This window comes from Dermacentor silvarum, chromosome 1 (assembly GCF_013339745.2).
Source record: "Dermacentor silvarum isolate Dsil-2018 chromosome 1, BIME_Dsil_1.4, whole genome shotgun sequence".
Taxonomy (NCBI): Eukaryota; Metazoa; Arthropoda; class Arachnida; order Ixodida; family Ixodidae; genus Dermacentor; species Dermacentor silvarum.
This window is the reverse complement of record NC_051154.1, coordinates 403,652,848-403,675,303: the sequence shown is the minus strand read 5'-3', so window position 1 is coordinate 403,675,303 and position 22,456 is coordinate 403,652,848. Positions and strand designations below refer to the sequence as shown.

The following is a 22,456-nucleotide window of genomic DNA, read 5'->3' as shown; positions in this document are numbered from 1 at the left end:
CAGATGGGAGGCCCCGTGCGTGCGCGATTTAGCGGCGACGCGTCGCTGCGCTTATTTCGGCAGGAAGACGGCGTCGCGCCTGTCATTGACACAGTTGCGCATCCATTTGCGCCGCCGCGCGTTGGCCGCGGCGAAACGGTGCTTTGGACGCCAGCGGGGCGGTTACGGCGGCGGCGGCGGCCAGGAAGTATACGCGCCGAAATAGGCGATCCGGTAGGAAGGGTGCGCACGCGCGTTGCACAACAGTCTTCCCCCCCAAAGGAGTCTCGCTTTGCCCCTGCGCCTCATTGCAACTTGAACGACGGCGCTTCTCATCTGCTTTCCAGCTACCCTTCAAAACTAAAAGGTCCCCTTCGTTCGCCTTTCCCCCTGCGTTCTGCCACGACGTCTGGCCGGTCATACCCACCACAAAGAGTGCACCGTGCGCGGGTAGGCAAACGACGCGAAGGCGTCTTTCTCCCGCTCACCCAGTCGCCCCTCACTCTTCACGGGCCTTTGCTTTATGTGGCCGCAAAGACGTTACTCGTTTTGGGGTAATAAACGCGCGCTCGGCACCACGTTAGGCTTAGGGCAGGTGGGGTGCACGACCTCCATGAAGCAGCAAGGCTTCTTTTTCTACTTCCTTGCACAGCGCAGTGGAGAATTTTCTTTCTTTGGAGCAGCGAAAGCCAAATGTGGACTCCGAAACGGACAGCTACATGAGAAGCAGTTTTCTTTTTTCACTCGCAGAAAAAGGCAGCGCGAGTTAGCGCGCCTAACCTTTGCCCTTCCTGTCCGCATATTCCGGAAAGAGTACCCTTATACTTCTGGAAAAGAACTGCATGCATAAACTCGGCGCAAACTCATTTAGCACAGCACGCAGCATTTCCGTCCTTCGACTATAAATGTGGCCAGTGAGTAATGATGATGCTGACTATCACATCTTTCTTGATCACGAAGTAATCTATCCAAATTTGCGCGAATATCACATTAGTTTTTTAGACTACACTGTAAAAAACAAATGTCTCAGTTTACGGCAAAAGTTGAAGGTAAAACGCTGCCGGGCACTTTTCCGTAAATGAAAAACGGTGTCTGCCGTTAAACGGACACCTTGTAATTTTTTCTCCGTCGTTGTGAAAACAGCAAATTTTCGTTATTTAAAAAAAGAAAGAACGGAGCGTTTCGTTAAACGGATTCACCGTAAAATTTTTTCCGTGTATTTGAAAACAGCAAAGTTCCGCTATTAAAAAAAAAACGGAGGGTTTCGTTTAGCGGATTCACCGTAAAATGATCTCCGTTTATTCGAAAACAGCACATTTTCGTTGAGAAAGAAACAACGGAGGGTTTCGTAAAACTAATGCTCCGTAAAATCTTCTCCGTTGTATTGAATTATGAAAAACGGAGGATTTCGTTCATTGAATTTTCAGTGTTTGCGACGGCTGCATGCACGCGTTTATTTTATACAAATGGAGGTTTATATCTCACAAATACGCCATAAAATGTGAATTTGAGTTGTACATTAAAGCTATTAAGTCTGTTTGCCACTTCAGATGGGGCAACACAGAGTAATTACAGGATAATTGTGTACACAACTGTAGAAATAGTACATAACTCTACGTGTGTGATCTGTCTTATAGACTATTTGAACTTACACTGATACTGTGCTTATGTAGTCTGCATGCATAAACCATTTCTGGTGTTTCATGCCCAGTAAAGAAGTAACCACTACTTCCTGCACCTCTGAACATAAATTGAATGCATTTATTAACACATTGCAGTTTCAAGCTTGAGCATGCCCACTTTTGGCATGCCTGTAAAGGAAATGAAAGACGGCAACTGATCAAAACACTTAGACCGCAACAATGTACATCCTTAGTAAAAAATATAATGCCTACTGAGCATGCGTACATGACCCATGTTTTGCATCACTGCTGCACAACATAAGAAAGCAGCAGTAGCTCCATGTTTCACTGCTTTGGTGCACAAAGAACAGAAATCTTAACAGAAATTTCATAACGGGCTCATATGCATTAAAATCAATGTGTACAGGGAAAATCAGACGAACTAAACAGAAACACTAAATCAGTGTCGATTAAAAAGATTACTTTAAAACCCTACTTTCCCTAATCTCATGACAGGTTAATAAAATTAGGGCAAAACCTTCCTTTTATTTTATTTAGCACTGAAACCCCAGCACCTGTATTTTAGTGTGACGTTTTGGATTGCAATTTCCTTTGTATTTCGGCCATTCTGGCACATTATAAATTCTCGAATACCACTGAGCTCAGTCTTTAGATCTTGCAGAATACAATACAATTTAAATTTAGACTACCTTTACCAAATAAAAATGAATTAGGCACAAGAAAATGTCATCAAACCCATACATTTTTTGCCTTACCAAGCCACTTTGGTAAGAGCTGTTTGTTGTGTTTTTTTTCTTTTACTATGACAATACAGCAAAGCATACTTATTTTAGCACTGTGTCCGCGTCGTCCATCTGTGCCTCGTCCCTTTTTTATGCGATATTAAGTACAATACTTATTTATTTATTTATTTAATTTATTTATTAAAAAGTCCTTACAGGCCTCGTGGGAGGCATTGGGTAAGGGGGGCATCACAAAGAAAAGGAAAACAGCATGCCTAATTGATACATAATACACATGCACAATTATTTGGCATAAGAATGAATGATTTCCTGCGTAAGCTGGATGATTACACAAATATAACAAAAGGTACAGTTCACATAAGAATAGTCAATTCAATGTCGTATACATAAGAATACAAAAAAGCAACTACAACAAAAAATAACAACGGACAAATAAACTGAAGGGTTACATCAGTATTGCACAAAAATATATTGGACTGGTGACGTTCTAATCAGAGAAAAAAAAAGAAACATAGTAATACAAGAGAAAGAGCAAAGTGATCCCATAAACAAAAAAGCTAACAGAAGACATATCATGAGGAAACATAAGAAGAGGACACGCATTTTTGTCGAGATTACGCAATGAAATGCGAAATGAGGAGCTGGCGAAATTTGTCAGGATTTTTTTCGGAGACTATGGAATCAGGAAGGGCATTCCATAATCGAATGGAACGGGGAAGGGCCGACCAATTGAATGCGTGAGCGTTTCCGTATATCCGAGTTAAGCTGAGGTGATTATGTAGCCTGCGTGATGTGCCTGATGCAAATTCAAGCCGCAAGGAAGCTTTTCTATCCGCATGAACGTACTTATGGAGCAGAGTTAAAAGAGCGAAGTCACGACGGATACTGAGGGGTGAGAGTAAAATATCCAGTTTTATTTGCGAAATACTAGAATTGTATCTATCGTTATGAGAGATAAACCTTGCGGCCCTATTTTGGACAGATTCTAATAAGCTGGTAAGGTTCTTTTGGTAGGGTGACCAGATTGGAGAGGCGAACTCGAGCTGCGGGCGAACAAACGTTTGGAAAGCTAGCTTTCGGATGTTGGAAGGTGATTTGCCCAAGGTTCGACGTAAGTACCCCAGTGACCTTGAGGAATCAGCACATATGGCGGTAATGTGATGGTTCCAGGAAAGGTTTGGCGCGAAATTAATTGCCAAGTACTTGTATAAAGTGGCTGGGGAAATCGGGTTGTTATTTATGTGATAAGAGAACGTACAGATGGTGTGTTTGCGAGTAAAAGAGATTACTTTACATTTAAATGAATTTAGGGTCATTAATCAAGTGTTGCACCAATCAAAAATAAGCTGAAGATCGTTTTGAAGAAGGTGATGATCATTGGGGCTGGTTATAGGGCGGTAGACAATGCAATCGTCTGCGAACAATCGCACGCGTGATGCTAAATTATTAGGAAGATCATTAATGTATATCAGGAATAGTAGTGGCCCAAGAACGCTACCTTGAGGCACACCGGAAGTAACATAGCAAAGAGGCGAGGAAATATTGTTAACTATTGTAAACTGTTGATGGTTAGAGAGGAAATTCCGAAGCCAAGTTAGTGTCTGTGAGTCTAATTGCAGTGCAGTTAACTTTGAAATCAGGCGACAGTGCGCTACACGATCGAATGCCTTCGAAAAGTCGAGAAATATGCTATCGATCTGTATATTACGGTCCATGTCAAAATGCAGATCAGTTGTAAATTCTAAAAGCTGGGTCTCACATGATAAGCCTTTCCTGAACCCGTGTTGATTAGTGAAGAAAAAGTTGTTCGATTCGAGATGGTTGAATATGTGAGAGGCAATAATGTGCTCGAGCATTTTACAACAAATACATGTTAGTGAGATTGGCCGGTAGTTATCTGGTGAGTATTTGTTACCATTTTTGAATATGGGAACTACTTTAGCAGTCTTCCAATCTAACGGGAGCTCCCCTAAAGCTAATGACTGTCTGAAGATATGATAGAGTATTGTGCTAGAAGTATTGACGGTAGTAGTTTTGAGTTAATCTCGTCGACGCCTCAAGAATTACATAGCTTAAGATTGTTTATAAGAGATACGATACCGTCAATAGAAATATCGATGGCCGTAATGAACTGATAGTTCAGGTCGGGAACCTCAGGTATAGTGGAATGATCTTTTGTACAAAATATAGAGGAGAAGTATGTGTTGAAGCATGAAGCACACTTATTGTCAGGAAGGGGCATGTGGTCGCTATTGTGCAATGAAATGTGATTGGTATCGCGGCTCGGAGACATCATTTGCCAAAATTTTTTTGGGTTGGAATGAAGCAGGGCTGGAAGATCATGTGAAAAATATTTATCTTTAGCAGTGATTAAAGCGGAGCTGTAGTTTTTCAAGCATTGATTGTATTTTTCCCAAGCCGAAGGAGTGTCTAATTGTTTAGCGCTCCTGTAAACGCGTTTCGTCTTGTTTCTAAGTCGCCTGAGGGAATTGTTAAACCAAGGGTTTGATTTATCGTTCGATATTTTGATCACTGGGATGTACTGGTTTACTAATGAGCATAATTTATCTCGGAAGAGCACCCAATTTTCCTCGACCGTTCGACTGTGCAAAGAAGGAAGAAAAGCATTATTGAAAATAAATTCTAGGTCAGCAATAATGGTAGCATAGTCACCCTTGCTTTAGTTACGAATTTCTTTGCTTATGGTACCCGTATTAGGTAACGGTATGTTAATAGTTAACTGGAGCAGATTATGGTCACTAAAACCATGCAGGTAACTTATTTGATGAATTGTTTCCGAATTGCTTGTAAGTACTAAGTCCAAGATATTAGATCCGCGAGTGGGTTGAGTGACAACCTGGGAGAAGTTGAAGTCTGGGATTAAATTAATGAAATCTAATGACATTCGGCAGCTAGAGGTCAGCATATCCCAGTCGATGTGCGGAAAATTAAAATCCCCCAAAAGATAAACCATATCTGCTGGGCGGGCTTAGTCTAAGTGCATTAGTAATACTGTTGTGAAGATCGGTGATAAAGGTTTGGTTTGAATCGGGAGGACGGTAACAGGCACCAATTAGCACTTTCGTGGAACGGGTTAGACAGGCGGTCCAAACAATCTCGAGATTTGGGTCAGAGTCAATGCAGTAAGATGGAAAGATTTTTTAATTGCTAGTAAGACACCACCGCCTCGCCTGTCAAAGCGGTCACGCCGGTACATATTGTAAGTACTCGCGAAGGAAAACAGTTCGTTATTAGAAATATCTGGGTGCAGCCAGGTTTCGGTAAAAATGATGATGTCAGAATCGGCCTCTTCGAGAAAGGAAGAAACTTTATCAAGCTTTGATATTAAGCTTCGGATGTTAGTAAAAGATAACGATATTGGTGATCTAATGGGAGAAGGTCGTGATTCATGACGATGCTGGGTACGCATGCGCCTTTTTAGCTATATATGCACTGCACAACCGTTTGTGTGACAATGTCATATTGTCACGTAGTAGTGACGCTGAAGAAAACAGTCGTAAAACTGTGTACAACGAAACTGGTTGTTTATTGGGCGAACCTGTGCCCACAAAAGCAAGGTACACTCAAAGCACAACGATAGCGGCGAACGCAGTCGGCGATCGTCGAAAATCTGATCAGCGGCGAAACGCGTCGGCTTTTATACCTGAGTCAGCGAAGGTTCCAGATTAATCCCTGATGCCCGCGTGTCTTCCAGAAAGTTCTAGACAATTCGTGTCGCTCATACAATCAGATTACATGAGCGTCGGTGACCACAGACGAAGGACAGAAGCATCGATAATGGTCGAGAAGCTTCCGATGCAGGCTCGTCCTGCGCCGAGCGATAACGTTAAACACTTGTTGGCCGGTGGAAAGCGGTCACCGGTGAAAGATAAACATGTATACGTGTCAATATACATATGTCATCGTACCCATGCGCACTTTATCTACAGATAACTTATACGGTTTGTTTTGAGTCAGCAAATTCTATCAGTTTCCTTCTAGCTTGACGGCTGGTGAAAGAGAAGTCTTCGCGAATGGAAAATGATGAACCTTTAAGCTTACGCGCAGCTGCCAGAACCTGTTGTTTGTCTTTAAAGAATGTGAATTTCGCTATAAGAGGCCGATGCTTATCTGCACCGTATTATCTGCACTTTTCCGCGCAGAACTTTATTATTTTAAGCTCTGATGATGCCCAATCCTCGGCTGAGTCGTCTTGTATACCAAAGAAAAGTAAGTTAGATCGTCGTAGCCTGTTTTCTGTATCGTTGCACCTAGAGTCGATTGCTATGAGCTGATTAGGAACGCCATGCAAAACATCGCTTCTCGCGGCTGAATCGGCCGAGTGCTCCGAGGGAGCGTTTGCTTCTAGGGGCGTTACCCTTTCCTTAAGAAGTTCGATTTTGCTCTTAGTGGCTGCTAGTTCGTCTCTAGTACTTTTTTTTATTTCAGCATGTAATAGAGCATTGCCTTGCTCAAGCTAGGTCACTTTTACTAGTGCCGCAGCCTCACCCTTCTTCGCACTTTTGAGCTCAGCAGCGAGTGCTGCATATGCTTCTAGTTTACAAATTCTGTCTACGACGCCAGCAAGAGTGTCAGCCTCAGCCTTGGTCATTGGACCAGGGTTGGACTCAATATCACCAGAAAGCATAAGTGACAATTTCAGCAACACACAACACAAATCAGAAGAAATAGCCAGTGATCGCTTCAGTACATCTAGCAGCTCTACGGGGCATTTGTGTGAAGACCAGTGATTACTACAAGTAGTAATCACTGGTCTTCACACACGACGAACCAAGGAGGTAACTAACCTGCAAAAACAGCTTGCGTGAATTCGTCATCGCAGATGCGGTGTCGCGCCCCAAGCCGCCGAGGTCTGGATGGCTTTTAAATCCACCACCGGTGGCGCCGAACGTAGCAGTGCCTTGTTGCCAGACGCGGTAGATGGCTTCGTCCAATATCGGTGCCGGTGGCGCGGGATCTTGCCAGGGCCCAAACAAAAATCCAGAATCCAGTAGACCCAGCAGTACAGAGCACAGCGCCCAGGAAAAAGTAGCCTGCAAAAGCAGCTTGCGTGAATTCGTCATCGCAGATGCGGTGTCGCGCCTGAAGCCGCCGAGGTCTGGATGGCTTTTAAATCCACCAACGGTGGCGCCGAACGTAGCAGTGCCTTGTTGCCAGACGCGGTAGATGGCTTCTTTCAGTATCGGTGCCGTTGGCGCGGGATCTGGCCAGGGCCCAAACAAAAATCCAGAATCCGGTAGACTTAGCAGTGCAGAGCACAGCGCCCAGGAAAAGGTAGCCTGTAAAAGCAGCTTGCGTGAATTTGTCATCGCAGATGCGGTGTCGCACCCGAAGCTGCCGAGGTCTGGATGGCTTTTAAATCCACCACCGGTGGTGCCGAACGTAGCAGTGCCTCGTTGCCAGACGCGGTAGATGGCTTCGTCCAATATCGGTGCCGGTGGCGCGGGATCTGGCCAGGGCCCAAACAAAAATTCAGAATCCGGTAGACTTAGCAGTGCAGAGCACAGCGCCCAGGAAAAGGTAGCCTGCAAAAGCAGCTTGCGTGAATTTGTCATCGCAGATGCGGTGTCGCACCCGAAGCTGCCGAGGTCTGGATGGCTTTTAAATCCACCACCGGTGGCGCCGAACGTAGCAGTGCCTCGTTGCCAGACGCGGTAGATGGCTTCGTCCAATATCGGTGCCGTTGGCGCGGGATCTGGCCAGGGCCCAAACAAAAATCCAGAATCCGGTAGACTTAGCAGTGCAGAGCACAGCGCCCAGGAAAAGGTAGCCTGCAAAAGCAGCTTGCGTGAATTTGTCATCGCAGATGCGGTGTCGCACCCGAAGCTGCCGAGGTCTGGATGGCTTTTAAATCCACCACCGGTGGCGCCGAACGTAGCAGTGCCTCGTTGCCAGACGCGGTAGATGGCTTCGTCCAATATCGGTGCCGGTGGCGCGGGATCTGGCCAGGGCCCAAACAAAAATCCAGAATCCAGCAGTAGACCCAGCAGTGCAGAGCACAGCGCCCAGGAAAAGTTAGCCTGCAAAAGCAGCTTGCGTGAATTCGTCATCGCAGATGCGGTGTCGCACCCGAAGCTGCCGAGGTCTGGATGGCTTTTAAATCCACCACCGGTGGCGCCGAACGTAGCAGTGCCTCGTTGCCAGACGCGGTAGATGGCTTCGTCCAATATCGGTGCCGGTGGCGCGGGATCTGGCCAGGGCCCAAACAAAAATCCAGAATCCGGTAGACTTAGCAGTGCAGAGCACAGCGCCCAGGAAAAGGTAGCCTGCAAAAGCAGCTTGCATGAATTTGTCATCGCAGATGCGGTGTCGCACCCGAAGCTGCCGAGGTCTGGATGGCTTTTAAATCCACCACCGGTGGCGCCGAACGTAGCAGTGCCTCGTTGCCAGACGCGGTAGATGGCTTCGTCCAATATCGGTGCCGGTGGCGCGGGATCTGGCCAGGGCCCAAACAAAAATCCAGAATCCGGTAGACTTAGCAGTGCAGAGCACAGCGCCCAGGAAAAGGTAGCCTGCAAAAGCAGCTTGCGTGAATTTGTCATCGCAGATGCGGTGTCGCACCCGAAGCTGCCGAGGTCTGGATGGCTTTTAAATCCACCACCGGTGGCGCCGAACGTAGCAGTGCCTCGTTGCCAGACGCGGTAGATGGCTTCGTCCAATATCGGTGCCGGTGGCGCGGGATCTGGCCAGGGCCCAAACAAAAATTCAGAATCCGGTAGACTTAGCAGTGCAGAGCACAGCGCCCAGGAAAAGGTAGCCTGCAAAAGCAGCTTGCGTGAATTTGTCATCGCAGATGCGGTGTCGCACCCGAAGCTGCCGAGGTCTGGATGGCTTTTAAATCCACCACCGGTGGCGCCGAACGTAGCAGTGCCTCGTTGCCAGACGCGGTAGATGGCTTCGTCCAATATCGGTGCCGTTGGCGCGGGATCTGGCCAGGGCCCAAACAAAAATCCAGAATCCGGTAGACTTAGCAGTGCAGAGCACAGCGCCCAGGAAAAGGTAGCCTGCAAAAGCAGCTTGCAGTGAATTTGTCATCGCAGATGCGGTGTCGCACCCGAAGCTGCCGAGGTCTGGATGGCTTTTAAATCCACCACCGGTGGCGCCGAACGTAGCAGTGCCTCGTTGCCAGACGCGGTAGATGGCTTCGTCCAATATCGGTGCCGGTGGCGCGGGATCTGGCCAGGGCCCAAACAAAAATCCAGAATCCAGCAGTAGACCCAGCAGTGCAGAGCACAGCGCCCAGGAAAAGTTAGCCTGCAAAAGCAGCTTGCGTGAATTCGTCATCGCAGATGCGGTGTCGCACCCGAAGCTGCCGAGGTCTGGATGGCTTTTAAATCCACCACCGGTGGCGCCGAACGTAGCAGTGCCTCGTTGCCAGACGCGGTAGGTGGCTTCGTCCAATATCGGTGCCGGTGGCGCGGGATCTGGCCAGGGCCCAAACAAAAATCCAGAATCCGGTAGACTTAGCAGTGCAGAGCACAGCGCCCAGGAAAAGGTAGCCTGCAAAAGCAGCTTGCGTGAATTTGTCATCGCAGATGCGGTGTCGCACCCGAAGCTGCCGAGGTCTGGATGGCTTTTAAATCCACCACCGGTGGCGCCGAACGTAGCAGTGCCTCGTTGCTACACGCGGTAGATGGCTTCGTCCAATATCGGTGCCGGTGGCGCGGGATCTGGCCAGGGCCCAAACAAAAATCCAGAATCCGGTAGACTTAACAGTGCAGAGCACAGCGCCCAGGAAAAGGTAGCCTGCAAAAGCAGCTTGCGTGAATTCGTCATCGCTGATGCGGTGTCGTGCCCCTTCTTCTCTTTAGTGACCCTTTAGTTTTATATAACCAGCCTCAGTTCCTCTATCCACTGCAGTGTTCATTTATATAGTAACATAAATGCAAATCATGGGAAAATCCAAGATGGTTTTAGAACAAACATATTTAACACAGGATTCAGCGTGTGTATCTGGACAGGGTTAATTGGAGGCAGCTAGGAAAGACCTTTGTCTCGCAGTGGACATAAACAGATCAGTGATGACAGGAGGGGTAGTGAGTTTCGTGACACCACTGTGCAGCTCCATTAACTGAAGCAAACAAAGTAATTTTGTCTTCATACATGTCCATCCAGAGAATTACCAAAATGCTTTTATGCACTGACATTCTCTAACTGCAACAGAAGTATGTTTTGTTTACAGTCCCACATGTACTAACACTCTTCATCATGTAAAGGTTGCTGAATAAAAGGCATATCACAGAAGCCAGCAATGAACAAATCTCTTCCCACTATTCTTCTGTCCCAGCCTTGGTTATCAAACAATGGCATGTTCACACTAAGGCAAACTGAGATAACATTGGGTTCAGCACTCCAGAATAACACAGTGAAATGGTGTAATGAAGGGCTCTAACTTTATTTTCACCACCTTGTGCTTTTAACATGCAGATAAACCTAAGTACACGAGCATTTATTCATTCATTGCATATAATAATATGGCTGCCTAGGAACCGAATTCATGACCTAGTCTGCAGCAAAATGCCATAGCCACTGTGGCAAATCAAGGGGGTTATTGTGTGAGAGTCCACCTAGTCGACTGTTTATTTCGCACACCGCCGTTTGGCTGGAGCTGAACAAGCAAAAATGAAACAGGTGCCATCAGCCTGTCTCCTCTTCACTCATACTGCTTCAGCCAATGAGCGGCGGCTGAAATGTACAGTCAACTAGGCAGACCCTTACAGAATAACCCCTTGGTGCGATGTTAAACAGACTATAGAAATTAACAATAAAAATGGAGTATGAAGCAACAATCAAAATAATATTCAGCCAAAATGGCAAGGTATCGGTAAACTCTGAAGGGCACATACTGACAGGTTCATTGAGTCATTCGCAGCTTCTGCGCGAGTCTCAAAACCTTCATGTCCACATTCGTGCGAGACTTCTTTGCACCTTGGCATCTGCTGCCCTTGGATGGATTGATGTCAAATATCTGCCTGTAAAGTAAATAGACACGTCAGACACAAATTATCATTGTGAACAGCATTCCTGGCATTGTTAGGTTACTTTTCTTTCTGGCTATCTAACAAAAAAATATGGGTCAATCCCAAAGATAGTGCCGCCTAAAATTGTAGACCGATCTTGCTGGTAGTGCAGTTTAACAATGCAGGCTTAACCAAGATCACGGTGCTCTATAATTAAAAAGAAATCCTCCAAAAGTTTAGACGTGAGGTAGAATAGAACCGCTGTCACACAGGTCAGGTTCTCAAAACTGTACTTGCTCCGGTAACCAATTTTGCAAATCGGGCTCCACCTTCAATGCGTGTATGTGACGCCACATGCGTTATAAAACGGAGAAACCTTTTGTGCCACCTCACACTGCACTGGTTCCTGCATTGAGTTCACGTTGCTCTACGGCTTCATCTCGCACATGAAATTCCAGCTTGTTGTACAATATATTCATTTTTAAGAATGTTATTCGTATACCAGGATAGTCATCATAGATGTGTTCTGCCCAATTTTTTTAAGTAGAGGCATCAGTTTAGAAAGCATTCATACTGCAACTGCTTTATTTATATCTAATTTGTGATATTATGCTTCACATGTGTGCCAAGCAGTCAGAGTTAACCTCTACAATATGAAATAGTCACTAGTCCGCTTTAGTTTTTGTTCTGGAATATAGGCACACGCAAATAAAATTAAGAAATAAAGGAGATGCATTAGGAGCTGTTATAAGAAAGGAAGCATGCAAGGAAACGAAAGACACCAGACACTAGACAGTTGGATATTTCTCTGGGAATCCTAAGTGCCGATGTGCAGGTGGTGGACCTAGGAGCTCGGTTTTAGCTGTCCTCCTTGAACGAAGACTAGAAGAGTGCATTCGCCCGTTTGCACTACTATGAGGTCTACAGCGTGTCATTTGTGTGGCTCGTTTTGATGACACACAGTAGGAAAGGCTATCCGTAAGATAAACATGATAATTAAGAGCAAGACATGCATATTTGCAAACAAGCAAGATTACAAAATACCAGTCTGCACACTGCATTAAAACTACTCAACCACCAGCTATAATTTTTAACAGCAAATGAGACGCAGTACATCCTGTATTGGGTCTCATCCATGTATTGGGCGTTTCCATAAATTGCACTTAAACACTTAAGAGGAACATTCGGCAAAAGGAGTAAATCTATGTCACACAAGACTCTATAGATAGCGCAATGTGCAATGGTGGAACAGAAGTAAACAAGAGATCAGGAGCCCAAAGCACTTGCATGGGGTTGCAAAAGTTCAAAAATGCAGATATGCCTTTGGTACTGTGAAAAATCTAGAACAACACTTATTGAAAGCTGACATGCTATTGCACCTAAAAGCTTTGCAAAAGAAGCAAGCAAGAAAGTTTGAGTATATTATCATTCACAAGTTAAAATTAAGAGAATGCAAATGCATATTATGGATAGTTAAATGTAAAAAAACGTACCACACGTAGCTTCTAAAACTTGCAATTCACATGGTCAGTGAATGCTGCATAGGAATGTCTCGCACCTATGGAAGAACTCCAGGGTTGTTGCCGCACCATCCGCATAAGACATGTTAAAAACATAATATGCTAAAAATAGCAGGCATGTTGCTTCAACAAAGTACACATTCTCGGTGAAAAGAAGCTGCTGCTCGACTGCTATATAGCATTGCTGCTTGAAGATGCTTCCTGCAATAATAGAATGAGAAAAACACACAATTAAACCCTGTTTGAAAACATTCATTGACATTTTAGACGCAGCACTATTGTCCTACAGAAAAGAGACAACAGACTTCATCAATCCCTGCAGTTATGTGCTGACTTACTGTGACAGCAGCACCTTCCCACAGCAAAGACCATGATGTAATCTTTGCTTGCCTGCTTTCTCCTCAAATAATTTTGCTCACCCACTACAGGGGCATGAACAATAACAAGGTAATCATTGTAGGCCTGTTGAATGGGCTAGGTGTGGCCGTAAGATATTAGGCTTGCCCAGTGCTGTGAGTCACCGCTCATTGTACGTCACTCTAATGTGTAATGACATCACTAAACCTTTTGTTACGCTTCCAACACAGTGACGTCGGTGTCAATCATGCTAGCTAATGGGTGTCGATCGCGAGAACCAGCATTTAGGCACTCTTTGGAAGCGAATTAAAGTATATTTTAAATGTTTGCTGTGTCAAACGCTTCTTGTTGAGTGTCCTTGCATACAGAGGAAGCCTATAGCAGGCTTTTTATAGCCTCACAATTTGGTGTCTCAACCCCTATAAGAAACAATTGCTGTGTTAAACGCTTCTTGCTTTACAAGCTCCATTAGTCGTTTTGGAGGTCCTACTTGGGGATGAATCAACTTTGACGCCAAAACTTCCGGCTACTATATTGGGCACTTCGCCCTCTTTTGTGATCGCTTTGGGTTCTTTTGTACGCCCAGTAGCTGGTGTCCCCCTACGCTTCAGTGCGGCTTGTGTCCAATAACCTAAAGCTCTCTATTCTATAGTTATCTCTGACACTAATGTTAACAGGGAAATACAGAATTAGTACACCCATATATTTCTTTGCATGATAAGCTTTACATGCTCAGCGGAATTAGTACACAGAGCTAAAATGCAGCCCACAAATATCCCCGAGCTGTTACCATCTTACAGAAATTTACTCACAGCAGCTCAACATGCTGAAAGGCAAGTGATAGTGTGACAGCGTTCTTTTTCCAGCACTAGACAAATTTATAGGTTCAGCTCTCAACTGCACCTCCTCCTAGTAGTTACACTCACAGATAAATTGTGTAGTGTAATTAGGAATTGTTGGTTTTAAATACAAGGAGCAGTGGACATTAATGTCTACATTGGAACCTACCTAGTACGACGATGGTAGGGGTTGACGGTAGGTGGCCAAGCTCCCCCAAAAGACTCGTGCCCTCCTGGATGAACAAAAGGATCCCGTGTACACAGACCGTACGAACTCAAGTATCCCAAGTGCAGTTGCTGCCCTTACGAAATCTCAACCATAGGAGATGCCATTCCGCACAGTGCAGTTGTAAAGGTGAAGCCTTCTTTGGCAAGTTCAGATAAATTTGAGGTACTTGGTACCTGGGTATCTAATCACTTGCGTCTGATAAATTATACAAATCAATGCCTTCTAGTTCACCTAGGACAACGAAAATGTAGTGAATATGAAGCTTGGAACCAATAGGACCCACGAAGTTAGTTTAGAGCTGTGTGCAGAGCTGTGGTAATGCATAATTAGTAAAAAAAGCAAGGCTGAAATGAAACCCAGATCGACTCGTTAAAACTATGCTTGCCTAAAATCGAAACCGGAAGTGTGGCTATGCTTAACTATTCAACGAAAAATGTAAGCCAATCGCAAAGCAGCGCAATAAAAAAGTAAAGCCATAAACAATAAGCCATAAACACTATGAAAGCTAAAATAAAGGCAGCTAAATACAATTATTTCCAAAACACCCTCGGTAACTTTTTGAAGTCCTCTCCTCGTAAATTCTGGAACTACCTGTTGCCAAGGTCTAACCCTAGCCCCGAAGTTACGCGAGAAGAAAATGAAGCGCGAGCTAACAACTTAAATGATTACTTTCAATCAATTTTTACAGTGGACGATGATAACCTGCCGCACCTTCAATCTTCCTCTAACATATTTCTGCGACCTCTGATTGTACACGGGCTGGCGTGCTAAACCTATTACTGAAATTAGACAATAAGAAAGCCCAGGACCAGACAAAATTCCAAATGCTTTTCTTAAAAGGTACGCTGAGCTAGTATCTCACTATTTAACCCTAATCTATGAGAAGTCTTTATCCACAGGCACTCTACCAAATGACTGGAAGACCGCTAAAATTATCCCTGTACACAAATCAGGGAATAAGACTGAGCCCTCTAAATCTCTCGCACAAGTAGCGTGTGTAAACTACTTGAGCACATCATCCTTAAACTCATAAACGCTTACCTCGATCAAAACCACATTTTAACTCCGGTTCAGCATGGTTTCCGTCAGGGTTCATCCACAGTCACTCAACTAGTCGAATTAATACATGATGTCTCCAGAGGCATAGACAACCAAAACCAAACAGACCTTATCTTCCTCGATTTTTAAAAGCATTTGATCGCGTTTCACATCAGAAACTAATGGTAAAATTTGAGCACACTTTCGGAAAGGGTCCCATTAGCGATTGAATAAAGGACTACTTACCTAACCGGACACAATTCGTACAGATTAACCATACAAATTCTAAACTAACTCAGGTTACCTCTGGTGTGCTCCAAGGCACCGTATTAGCACCTGCATTATTTATAGTTTATATTAACGACTTGCCCTCTGACATCCAAGTCAACATAAGACTCTTTGCTGACGACTGTATACTGTATAAAGAAATTACTTCACCAGATGACCATGTAATCCTAAACAATGCTCTAAAATCCGTCTATGCGTGGTGTACAAAGTGGCAAATGACACTTAATGCTAAAAAATCAGTCTTTTGCGAATAACAAGAAAACACCATGTACAGGAGTTCCCTTACACCATAAACGACGCCCCCTTAACAGCAGTCACAGAGCACACGTATCTCGGTGTAACACTAACGTCTCATCTTCGATGGATCTCCCATGTTAATCATATTACTTCAACGGCCCTAAGCCGACTTTTCTTTCTTAAGCGGCGTCTACGTCAAGCCCCACGAGAAACTAAATTACTAGCTTATAATGCACTTATCAGGTCAACCTTAGAATACGCTATCTTAGTTTGGTTTCCATCGAGAAACAAATTAATTAATATGATGGAGGAAGTACAAAGAAAAGCAATTAGTTTCATCTTCAATAAATATCGACTTACAGATTCTCCAAGTGATCTGCTAAAAACTGCCCGAATACTCACAATCCAAAATCGAGCGACACTCGCTCGATTGAAATTACTGCACCAGATAATTCATAACAAGTTAAATGTTAACAGCTCCAAGTACGTTACCATCGCAAACACTAGAATAACAAGGCTTAAGCATTCGTACACTACAGGAATATCGTTTTAAAACTGACTGTTTTAAATACTCTTTTTTCCGCTAGCCATAAGGCAGTGGAATGGTTTACCTTCCAATATCACGAATAGCTTGTCAAATACACATTTTTTGTCACTTCTTGAAAATTACTTACTAGATTCTCAGTTATGAAATGTAACTGTTGCACACCTTCTTCTCTGTTACTAGTGAATTGCTAACCTTCTTTGTAAAGTTGTAAACGCCTTTGTAAAATACTGCTGGACTGTATAGATATACATATTACCCCTCTTTATACTTGTCAGTTTGATGTTGCTACTTACTGTGTTTGGTTTACTGAGATTTTGTGTTTGGATTTTGTATTTTTCTACATTACTACTATGACTTCATTATGTTTATTGTTTGACCTTGTGCCCTACCTGCAATAATCCCTTATGGGATTGGCAGTATTTCTAAAAAAGGGCTACATGACAGATTGAGAACTCAGAACAGAAACATTCATTTTCACACTTCTCAACAGCAAAAAATATTCTCAATTAATGAAAATCACATCCCATTTTTTTAGAAATACAATGCACAAAAATACAACCTACCTCAAAGACTTCGAAAAGGCGTCGTCTTTGAAGTGGGCACACAGAAGGGGAAGCAGAGCCACCTGAACTGGTTTGTCGTTTTCTTTTTCTTCATCGTGTACGTCGACAACCACACGCATCGTCTCCTTCCTTGGAGTCGATTCCATAAGGTGCATTATTTGTGGTGCACACATCAAAATTTTTTCTTGAAATATGGCCTGCCAAGATGTTCAAATTAAACAAACATTTATCAGATAAATGACTATGCTACAACCAGGTCTACAGTTTGAAAACATTTTGCAGGTGTGAGAGCATCACAGAACGATTTCCCAAATTGCACTATCATTAGTAGCAGGTAGTTTTTGTACAATTCCAAATCTACTCAAGAGGAACAAGCAAAGTGAGAAAACCCACTGCCCAACTCTTCCAGTTATTCTCTGGAAAAATTCAGTGATGTTCACCTTGGCATTGCTCTCAAGGTTGTCTTGAGCTTAGTACAGTAACAAATGGGCGATGACCACTGGCATCATGGCACTGGTGGGGGCTACTGTGCATGTGCTGAATCTGGGAATATTTATCTACTCCATTTACATGTGATTACCTTTCCAACTAGGAACGAGCTTACGAAAGTTGACATTTGGCAGCTGAATTCTGAACTACTTCCTCGACAAATTCAAATGGTTTTTTTGAGATATCGGTCATTTCGCGTTTCCATAAATTGCACTTAAACACTTAAGAGGAACATTCCGTAGTTCAAGAAACATGCATGACCCTGCGTAGAACCCCCTTTTCTTTTAATCTAAACAAACACTCCCATGCAAACAACTGAAATAACGTCATACCTTCACATTCTTCCCGAGAAGCTTGTCAGCATGGCCATAGAGAAATGGCCTTACAGACAGGTGTGGCCACTCCTCCTTCACTGTCAATGTGTGTGGAAAAGGTTGTCTGTTTATAAATGTCCTCTGTTCGGTGTATAGGTCTTCCATGTATTGTGTTGCGAGTGCTGAATTAATTTCTTTTACGTGTTTGTGTCCTTCATCTTTCAAGAATTTAATTTTTCCGCGGTGTCACTAGGGGGCTCAAACCTGCGGACTGGCTGCCAGTTGGCGCAGCCATAAGCCCACCTTCTTGCCCCGAGGCTTGATCGTCCTGCCGGTGAAGTGGAACGTTTGCCTCGATTTAAGTTTTCCACCCTATTTTCGAGCCGCTGGAACAAGGAGTCGTAACCCCGTCCCAGCAGCCCGCCATCCAACTTCCGGTCCTCAAGAGAGAGAGGATACGCAGCAACAACTTGTGCAGCTGCGCTGCGTATCTCCTCTCTCCTGGGTCTGGATTGCTTAAGTAATAACTGGTCGGCCACCCGCCTCACCAGCTCCCTTGTCTCCCTTGGAAGGAGGGGCGGTTGATTTTTAAGGGCCTATTGTAAACTATTTGGAAAGCAGCCAGTATCTATTGTAGGCTGGCTTAAATCGTATGTGCTGCTGGCTTTAGCGGGGGCGTCAAGCTCAGATATGCCTAATGGATAAAAGGAAAGCAGACAAAAACAAGCTCCAGATGAAAAGTTGAATCATCGCAAATGTACTGAAGATGTAGTTTATTATATGAAAGCAGATATTTATATTCAGAATAAAGGACTAAATAGTATTATCCTCTCAATATTATATTAATTTACTAAGTCAAGTTCACTTACACAGACTGTACTGAGCCTAAGTGGTACTGTAAAAGCTATAAAGGATGACAAGTAAAAAGAGTAAGGCACCTGACAGGAAAGGACCAGGAGGGGCTGCAGGAATAACTTCTGCTACAACAAACACCCTCTCAATAAGGGGAAGCTCACGCAGAAGTTCTGAGAAGATCTCCTCCTCCAACTATGTCCAGTCCCTGAGGAAGACCTGAGCCAAAAATGATGTAAAGGGAAAATGATAGAACTGTTTGAAGTATGCATTTATCAAAGTCAAATATTCAGGTTTTGGCAAGGCCATGGCCATGCTGGAACGCTAGCATTGTTAGGGCCTATTCTGTTCCCATGTTCACTCTCCCCCATCACAGCAGACGCAGGGGAGTAGAACACTGATCCAATGTCTGGAGCAGGAATCGATTGTTCGCCGCTGCGCTCACACCACTACAGCATTAGAAGGGGTTTTTATTTGTTTGTCCAGGGATAAATTAAGATCAGATTTTGCACGAAATGTTAGAATAGGATGAAGCCCATAAATGTGACAATTGAACATTTTTGATGGATTGATTAGCGCTTCACTGAAAATTAACATTATATTCTGAAGTGGTTTCTGTGGGGCACTACATGTTAGAATACTCTTTGTGAGATTGACTGGCACAACTCAAGGATTTCCTGAATTATATTCACAATGTGGTCTTCGTGGCTACTTTACAAGAACGCGCGGCCATTAAAAGGAAGCTTTAGCTCATGATCTCCCATCTAAGTGTACACGGTAATGAGGAATAATTTTCCTCAGCATCCACTGCGCCAAATTATATTGTTTCTTGCATTTAAAAAATGGTGAAATATACTGACGGTGGCAAACATTATTTAGGCTGTCGCTTTATTCACAAAAATTGATGAAATTTTCCAAAGTGAAAAATAAAAAAAAAGCTCGAGTATTATGTTTTCAACTCTGTAGCTCAGTGATAACGATATTACAATAGTGTCAGATGCACCTAATAAAGAATTCAACGAAGACAAAATGAAAGGGACCCTACAGATAAATTTTCCACAAGTAGAAAAATAGCTATCAAGAAACCAGTCAAACAAGGAGATACTATCTCTCCTGTGTGATAGATGTATTTAAGCATACAAGAATAGATTATTTGTAACAACCAATCAGCTGCCAGCTTCATCCTATGTGTAGCATCAGCATTTAGAATCTGCAGGAGTGCACTTATGTAGTTTACTTGCTCACAGGGGACGCTGATCAAGAGAAGGAAACTTATACAATAAAAATGGGCTGCAGGACATATGGCAAGCATTATCAAATCATGACCGGGCGCTTACCAGTGTCACTGAAAAGTGCACAATCATTGCATTTTTACCAGTAATAACATGTGGAGCTGAAATTTGGAGGTTGTCACAAAAGAGCGCGTAATCCAAGCGCGCGCCGAGTGTCACGCAACCAAGCGAAAGAACACGCCGGCCCCGCGGCAACTTCAACAGAGGGGCAGAGCGCATACGCCTCAAACAGCAACGCTAACAACGGCGCCGAAACGTCTGGAAGAGACTCGACGGAGCGACGTTAACCGGAGAGAGAGAGAGAGCACACGCGCGCGCCGAGACACCTTCTCACCCGGCGAGTCGACAGACATAACTACAGCGTGAACGCGCGCCAACAGCATGAGCACGGCCGCTCGATGAAAAACACATGGTGCGGCCTGCCGCGTGGAGCGGATGCTGCGTGGAGCGCCTAGTGCTCCGGGCTGCCGCCGCGGCGCCACCAGTAGGGGAGCCTCTGGGGAGACCGAAAACGAGAGCGCCGGAATTATTGCGGCGCATCGCGGCTTGACAGCGCAGCTGCTATGCGCTTGTTAGTTTTTAAAGGGTTACAATAAACTTGCTATAGCGTTAACTATATTGGTAATCGTCCTACCGAATGTGCGTCGGCGATGCTTCAACCTAAATATAGCAAGTGTTAGTTTTATCTGAAGTGGTTGCTCGTGCGAGTCGCGATTTTTCACGTCATGTTTTCTCTCTTTTGTTGCCGTTGCGCTGTTCACCTTCGATAATGTATGTTTGTGCTACAGTTATTTTTACAACAGGAGAGTCGCTCATTGACAGGTGCGGTTGTATTTCCGGAATGATTGTTGCTCACACCTTCGAAACAAAAGCATTGTGAACATCAGGGGAGTCATAATTGCTTTATTGCGCGTGTGTGAAAAAAGGATCACTGTGTTATTGGAATCACAGGCGCAGCACTTTCCTGGCCGGAGGTTCTTGAGCCAAGCGTACGAGACGCTCAACAGACATTTTACCATTTCCTGCCCAGTTGGCAAGAAGCGCTAGTAAGAGCTTTCTGCTGAAAACTTTGCAGACTTCCATGGCGTGGTCGTCCGCCCGCGAGTCAGCTCCCGGCAGAGCAGAAGGTGTGGCAAAAGTGCAGACGATAGGAGGTCGCAAATCTTGCCACTTCGTCTCACGTCCGCCATCTTTATGACCTTGTCGTTAAATATGCACATTAGCTTGCAAATGCCAATAATTTCCATCGTTGGGTATCTGAGGTTGCCGCGGTCAATATACTCTACTAGACCGTACAGTGCGTCGTTTGCCTGCTGAAGCTGCAGCTGAGCTTTGCAAGCCTTGCATTGAACCTCAGCCTCATTCACTTTTTCTTGAAGGGCCTGCAGTGCTCCATTCCTACGAGCGATCTTCGCTTGGAAGCAGCGCGTTTTTTTTTTTGAGCTTCTTCTGTCAGTTTAACAAGGTCGAATGTAGTTTGACATCATGCATCTGAAAATGATGCAATTTCCACACACGTTTCATTCCCTAGTTCGGAGTTTTTGGGCGTCGTGGCTTCAGTGCTGTCACTTGACGAGCCGTTTTGGCTAATGACAGGCCTGTCTTTCGAAGCAGCATTGCCCGAGCACTCGGCACGCGACTGCGCATTATCGTATTCTATTTCCAAGCGTGGCCGCTTCTTCCTCGGCGCAGGCGTGCTCCTCGTGCTCATGTAGCTTGGATAACCGGGGAACACTGTCGGCACAGCCGTTGGCAAAAGTATCCTCAACTTCTCGGTCTTCTTGTAGTCCTGCTCCGTAAAATGCAAGGCGCACACCAGGGACCTGTCATTCGGCTGCCATACGTACTGTTCCCTTTCCGCCGGGTCCTTCACGGGAAATGTTTCGCAGCCATGCTGCCCTGCGTTACTGGGAAACTTGTGGTAGCGTATTTGCGGGTCCTTCGATGCATTCGTGGAACACAACGGCACACAACAGTTGCGCGGCATTTGGCCTAACGCATAAAATATCACGCATGCGCAAACTGTCTTGAGTGACACTCGGTGCGAGCGATTCATGTTGAGAAAAACAACCACTATCTTGACCTACCCGCTGAACGCGCGCTCCTTCCCGCCCCGCGTCGCGTGGAGCCCTCCCCTACTACTGGCGCCCTCCTAGCGAAATGCGGCGACAACTGTCAACTCCGCTTCCACGCTCTCGCCCATTGCCTGCGCCGCGACGCGGCAGGCCGCACCGTGTGTTTTTCATCGAGTGGCCGTGGCATGAGTCATCACCCCCCCCCCCCCCTTGAGAATGTTCCGACAGCAGCGGTCGAAGGTACGAGAAAAGAGTAGAAGCTTCCCAAGCTTTGGCCATGCTACGAGATCACGACACTGATAGGAAAGTTCGAGAACGCCTGTGGAAGCTATATAACCGCCGTGCGAGAATCGTTTAGAGGAATCCAGGAATTCAGGAGTTCAGTCCGCACCGGTGAAGTGATGTAACGTGAAGACAGAGCGTCTGCGGAAGAAGGGGATTCCCCGGCAAGCTAGTCGACGGGTTCTTCG

The 22,456-nt window shown here is 44.9% G+C and overlaps 1 long non-coding RNA gene and 1 pseudogene across 1 annotated transcript; one reads left to right on the top strand and one right to left on the bottom strand.

The window, feature by feature from the left end:
- The first annotated feature begins 7,771 nt into the window (after positions 1-7,771).
- LOC125942791 (uncharacterized) lies at positions 7,772-9,298 on the top strand. The gene is made up of 3 exons (XR_007465362.1): positions 7,772-7,906; positions 8,402-8,647; positions 9,140-9,298. It is a non-coding gene; the product is annotated as an uncharacterized LOC125942791 (long non-coding RNA).
- A 1,942-nt stretch (positions 9,299-11,240) lies between these two features.
- LOC125943956 (uncharacterized) lies at positions 11,241-21,101 on the bottom strand (annotated as a pseudogene).
- Positions 21,102-22,456: the final 1,355 nt, after the last annotated feature.